Source organism: Manacus vitellinus, unplaced genomic scaffold (genome assembly GCF_001715985.3).
Source record: "Manacus vitellinus isolate BGI_N305 unplaced genomic scaffold, ASM171598v3 scaffold_12_pilon, whole genome shotgun sequence".
NCBI classification, from domain to species: Eukaryota; Metazoa; Chordata; class Aves; order Passeriformes; family Pipridae; genus Manacus; species Manacus vitellinus.
The window spans coordinates 4,187,498-4,193,534 of record NW_021938949.1 but is presented as its reverse complement, the minus strand read 5'-3'; positions in this window follow the sequence as shown (position 1 = coordinate 4,193,534).

Sequence of the window (6,037 nt, the reverse complement as noted above, 5' to 3'; positions counted from 1 at the left end):
GCCTTTGAATTTTCCCCGTGCTGACTCTTGCAGCAACTGGTTCACAGCTTTCAAGGTATGAGACCCATTTTCTTTGCAGCACATGTCATTTTGTTGCTGAATATAAGAAACCCTGGCAGACTTTGGAAGCAGCAGCAGCCCCATGTATCCCAACCCGTCACTCAGAGAACAAAATCAGTGAAAATATTCTTTCCCTGCCTGGAAAACCCCCTGGTGCTGGTCCTCAATCCTGGGATCTCTCTGGCACACTGGATGTGCTGTTTGAGCTACAATTCTTTTAGGGATGTAGCTGGGCTTTATATGAAACCCCCCACACCCTCCTGCTTTCCTTGGAAGTTTGAGTGTTTCTTTTTCCTCCTGTTAAAATCCCGTGCTTCATTCTCATCTGGATCTCTCTGGCTTCAGTTCTCAGCCAGCCATTGTTAACCCTCTTTTGGATAAAAGCAGTGTGAGTCCCCAGCTTTTCCTCGCTGGGACAACCTTCATCCAGTGAAAAGTTGTGTCACAGGCAGCTTTTTGATAAGCTCTGAGTTTTTTCAGTCTCTCACTGTAGCTGAAGGTGGTGACAGGCTGGAGGTGACACCCCTGGCACGGGCTAATGGATACAGTTAAGCTTAATTTTGCTGCAAATATTTGGCTGTGGACACTCCTTGTTAGGATCTGGCCACCTTTTAACTCCAAATACGAGTCCTCCAAGCACTTGGAGGTTTTATCTTGCCCTGGAGCTGGGCAGGGCATTCCCATAAATTAGCCATGAAGTGCCTGATGGATGCATCCCATTTTAAAGAACAGCTGAACCCCTGGGAATAAATGATCTTTGATGAATTGTCATCGTTTTCCTCTGGGCCTGTGCCAGGTGTTCACCTGTGAAGAGCTCTCCAAAGTGGCTGTAACGTGAATTAAGTTGCATCAGGGTGGTTAAATATAGATGTATTGACACAGGAGAGCTCTCCCTGCCCTGGGATCCACTTGGACAAGGGGCAGAGGATCAGCTGGTGGGACAAAGCTGATCCCACTGTAACAGCTCCAGTTTAGAGCCCTGACTTGTGGATGGCTCGTTCCTAAGGCTCCAGAGCAGGACAGAGGTGTGAGGAGGAGACAGATTTCAGTCCCTCACGTGGATGAAATGGGGAGGAAGCTGGTGGCAAAGGGGAACTGAGCTGGAAGATGCTTTGCCAGCCCCTCCACAGCCCCAGCCAGCAGCTGCTACTGCCCTGCAAGCCACAGGGCCCTCATCCCATGGAGGATAAAAGGAATGAGGTTCAGCTTTAAATGGAAAAAGAGCAGAGCCCCTGTGCTCTAAATTAAGCCATGGCTGAGCCAAGAGGGGTGTTGGGTTTCTCCCTTCATCCTCTCCCCTCCCAGCCCAGCTCCCAGATGGCTGCTCCCATGGGACAGGGTGGCCTCACTCCACAAATGCCACCTGAGTCCCTGGAGTGTCCACTTACAGCTCCCAAACCATCCACAGCCCTGGGCTCAGAGCAGCTCATTTGTCAGGGAGGAGAGTGGTCTGTGGGATGCACTGTGGCAGCAAGGGATGGGGGGTCACTCCAGCCTGGCATTGACCTAACTGGGGCATTTTTTTGGGGAAATGGAAGGGGATTGTGAGGAGAGGAGCTGAAGGCAGTCAGGGTTGACCTGATGCTGGGTGGGAGGAGGTGGTGGGAGCCTCCTTCAGAGTCCTTCCCTGGGGTGGCAGGAGGTCCTGGGACCACTGATGGAGTTGATGTGGGCCACGAGGGATGGGCAGAGCCATTCTGGGGGTGCTGGGAGGGGTCCTGAGAGGGACCTTGGATGAGTGGGTGGGGGACACATTCCTTTCTCCTGAGCCATCCTGCTGGCAGGAGGATGCCTGCTGAGGTCCTGGTGGGGTTGACACGTTCCCAGTGACATGTCTGTGTGAGGAACTCAATGGAACAACTTAAGGCAGCAGAAGACAATCCATGTTGGACCAACAAGAGAGCAGGAGAGGGACTTTTGACAAGGACATGGAGTGATGGGGCAAAATGGCTTTAAACTGAAAGAAGGCAGGATTAGATGAGATATTAGGAAGGAATTCTTCCCTCTGAGGGTGGTGAGGTGCTGGCACAGGTTGCCCAGAGAAACTGGGGCTGCCCCATCCCTGGAAGTGTCCAAGGTCAGTGGAAGGTGTCCCTGCCCATGGCAGGAGGGATTGGAGCTACAGGAACTTTAATGTTCCTTCCAACCTAAACCATTCTAGGATTTTATGATTAAAACCCTCTCTCCTTCCCATCCAAAGATCTGTTCCAGCAGCCAGGAGGTTTGTTTGGTGTCCCCATTAACATCTCCAGCTCATACCATGCCTCACTGGGACAGAGCCAAGCACTTTTCCTTGAACCCCCTCCACCACCTTCCCACTCACTTTCTCGGGCACTAAAGAGTGGCTTGGCCTCAGGTCCTGTGCCACAACTTCCAGCAACCCACCCAATGTTTGAAAAAACACCATTTAAAGCATCTCAAAGCTGTAAACACTGAGGCAGTAAAACACAGAGGTGTCACCTGTGCTGAGGGAGACAGGCTGGTTGCATTAAAAATAAATCATTACATTAGAAATCAAGAGGGGGGTCGGTTAATTTTTTTAAAAATATGTACAAATTAAAGCCGAATGATTTTTAACACTGCAGTTCCCAAAGCCTTATGAAAAAGCTCTGCCCAGCCCTTCACCGGTGCTGCATTTTGGATCGAGCAAGATCAAAAGTTACTCGGGTTTAAAAAAAAAATAAATTAAAATTTATCGTTGGCCTGAAACTCCGTGGATGCCCAAAGAGAGCAGCACGATGAGGCTGTGACCCGGGAGCCCTCCTGGAATCCCTCACATCCACGAATCCGAGATCCCCCCCTCCATCCCCGCGGCCACACAACGGGCTCGTTGTGCCCCCGGCAGAGCGAACACTCCGAAAAAAAAGGATTTGGGGGGTGTTTTTCTCTAATTCATGGATTGGGATGGGGGTTGAGCCCATTTGGGAGCCAGAGGGGTGACATAGATCTGTCAGTCCCCGGTGCCCCTTTCCTCGTGTCCTCCCTGTATCTCCCCACACTGCAGGGAGCCGATGTCCCTCTGCATCCAGAGACACGATTTTTCCCTCCTGCTGAGGCTCCTGGATGTGGCCATAAACCCTTCCCGGCCTGCCGCAGGCAGAGGGAGCGTGAGGAATTGTGTCCCCGTGCTTATCTGCACCGATCTTTTAATTACTTCGCCTCTAAGCACGCAGTCAATTATGCCAAGGTCGGGAGCCAAGTCCCCGGGCAGGGCTGGAGCTGCAGCAGGATACAGGATGCAGGATACAGGCTGGGGCTCCGGGGCATCTGAGGGGCCGAATCCCGCCCCGATTGCGGCAAATTTAAGTGGCTCATTCGGTGCTGAAAGTGTTGGCCACACAGCCGTGGCCAAGGAGAGCCTCTCTCTGCGCTCACCGGGTCAAAAATGACGCTAAGGAGCCTTTTTGTTGGCAGGCAGTGCTACAGCAAAGCTGGGCTGACCCGAGGGCTGCTCGTCCCGGAGATCCCACCCTCCGGAGGCCGGAATGCATCATCTCACCCCAAACCAGACAACCCGGGGAGGTATTTATAAAATCTGGGGTTCTCTGCCTTGTTTGTCTCCCCTGACCCTAAAGGCAGCTCAGGAGATGATCAGGGATGTTGGCCCCAGTGTGAGCTCTCCCCAGATCTCACATGGATTTGGAGGAAGATTTGGGCAGGGGGGTGGAGCTGACGCTGTGCTGAGTTGCTCTTGGCTGAGCTGTGTTTGCCCATCCTGAAATAACGGAGGCCACAACCCAACCCAGCCCCTTCCTAGGACTCCTAGTATTCCCTTCCTCTGCTGGGGATGCTGGAAGCTGAGAAGGAGACCCCAAAGGTGGTTTGTAGAGATCATGGAGTCCTTGAGGTTGGAAAAGACCTCTGAGATCATTAAACCCAACTGTTAACCCAGCACTGCCAAACCCCCCACTAAACCACAACCCCAGAGTGTGTTTTTTGAACACCTTCAGGGATGGTGATCCCACCACATCCTTGGACAGCCTGTTCCAACGCCTGACCACCCTTCCAGTGAAGAAATTCTTCCTAATATCCAACCTAAACCTCCCCTGGACCATCTTGAGGTTGTTTCCTCTTGTCTGGATGCTGATTACCCGGGAGCTGGAGATGCTGCAAGCTTCGAGCCCCACACGGATTTAAACTCCTCCAAGCCAGGGAGGAATTGCACCTTTTGGCTCCGTGCCTCAGCTTCCCCGTCCCTGTGCAGTGTGAGCTGCCTCCCCTCTCCCTCAGGGTGATGGGGGTCTACTCTCACCCTTACAGGGCCTTAAAGTGGGGACCCAAACCCCCCTGTGAAGGAGCGGGTCCCTACCTGGGGGCTGCCTTGCCCCGGGGCTCGCAGGGCCGGCCCCGGGCCGTGTCCCCTGGCTCGGTGGGTAGAGCTTTGGGCTAGCCAGCACAGGTCTCTCCAGCAGCTGCCGTGACAGGACAGTTCCCGAGCCACCCCCCTCTTGCAGTGCTTGCCTCTAAAATAAAAATACCTTCCCGCCCGCTCCGCTCCACTCCAGCCATAACTTCCTCCAGGCGGCAAGGTGGGGGGAGGCAGCCCGAAAATACACCCGCCCCCCCCCCCCCCAAGCCGGGGCTGAGGGATTTGCTGATATATGGCAAGTCAGCGGCCCCCAAACCCTCGATAGTTCCTCCCGTTCCCCTTTTCCCCCCTCACTGCCCCCCTGTCGCGGTGCTTGCGACGCTGGATCCCGACCCTCCCGCTCCCCCCGCGGCCCCCGGGCTCAAGGTTCAGTAGCGTGGGAGCGATGCCGGGGCTGGGGGGAGCCAACGTCTGGGGGTGGGACACGCTGTCCCCGCACTCCCAGGCTCTTTTGTCACCTCTGGCGTGTTCCCAGCGCGCCGGCCGGGTGCGGGGGGAGGCGAGGGAAGCGGGGGGGATGATGGTGGTTGATGATACCCCGCTGCCATCTCGGACCACCGCGGACCCCCCCGTGCACCCTGACTCGGCATTCTGGGAGTGTATCAGGGAGTTAAACTTGTTCCGAGGGGGTCCCCCTTGCCAGCCCCCCCATAGGGTCGTTTCGCCGCCTCTCGCCGGCCTCCTTCTGTGGTGCGTGGCCTTCTCCCCCTTCTAAAAAAAAAAAAAACCTTTGGAAAAGCTATGGAGAGTGAGGGGAAAAAAAAGCTTTTTTAAGGCACCTCCGTGCGTTGCCCTCCCGCCGCAGGGACCGGCAGCGCTCGCCTTCGCGCGCTCTCCCGCACGGGAGCGCCGCGGGGTGACCCCTGAATTCCCCCGGGGCTGAGCTCCCGCATTCCCCCTCGGGCTGACCCTCGAATTCCCCCGCTGGCTTGAGCCCCATTTTCCCTCCGGGCTAAGCCCCAATTCCCTCGGGAAACGCGTTTGCTTCACGCTGTGGAGAGATCTGCTCACCCCGCATCGCTCTCAGGACCCCCCCCTCCCGCCTTTAAAAACCTCGGTGACCAAATAAAACCAAACATTTAAAACTAAGATAATATTATTTTAATTTTATTTCGAATTTTGTATTTAGTGACTTTAATAGTCGCGCAGGAGCTTTGAGATGCGGGTGCCAAAGCAGAGAGTGACCCGGTCGCTTTGTACTCCGTAATCCCTTCGCTTCTCTCAGGGGACTCCCACACGCGGGGATGGTTCCTCTCCCCCCGCATCCCACATCCCGCATCCCTGCTGCTCCAGCCCTGAACCGTGTTTTGGCAGCTGCCGGACAGGCGGTCGGGAGGCTGCGGAGCGGCACGGCACGTCGCGCCGGGGTTAATTAGCCTTGGCGGTAGTAATTAGCCCGGGGCTAATTGCCGGGCTGGGTGTCGGCACCCCCCGAGCGCTGCAGATGCCACCGGGAGGCTCAGATGTGTCTGCGGCGTCCTGAGGCTCCTGGTTGGGAGGAATTTGGGACCGTGGGGCTTTTGGAGCCCCCCAAGAGCTGGAGGTTGGGCAAAACCTCGGCAGAAGGTGAGCAGCAGCTCAGGGAAGAGGAGTTGGGGTATCCCATCT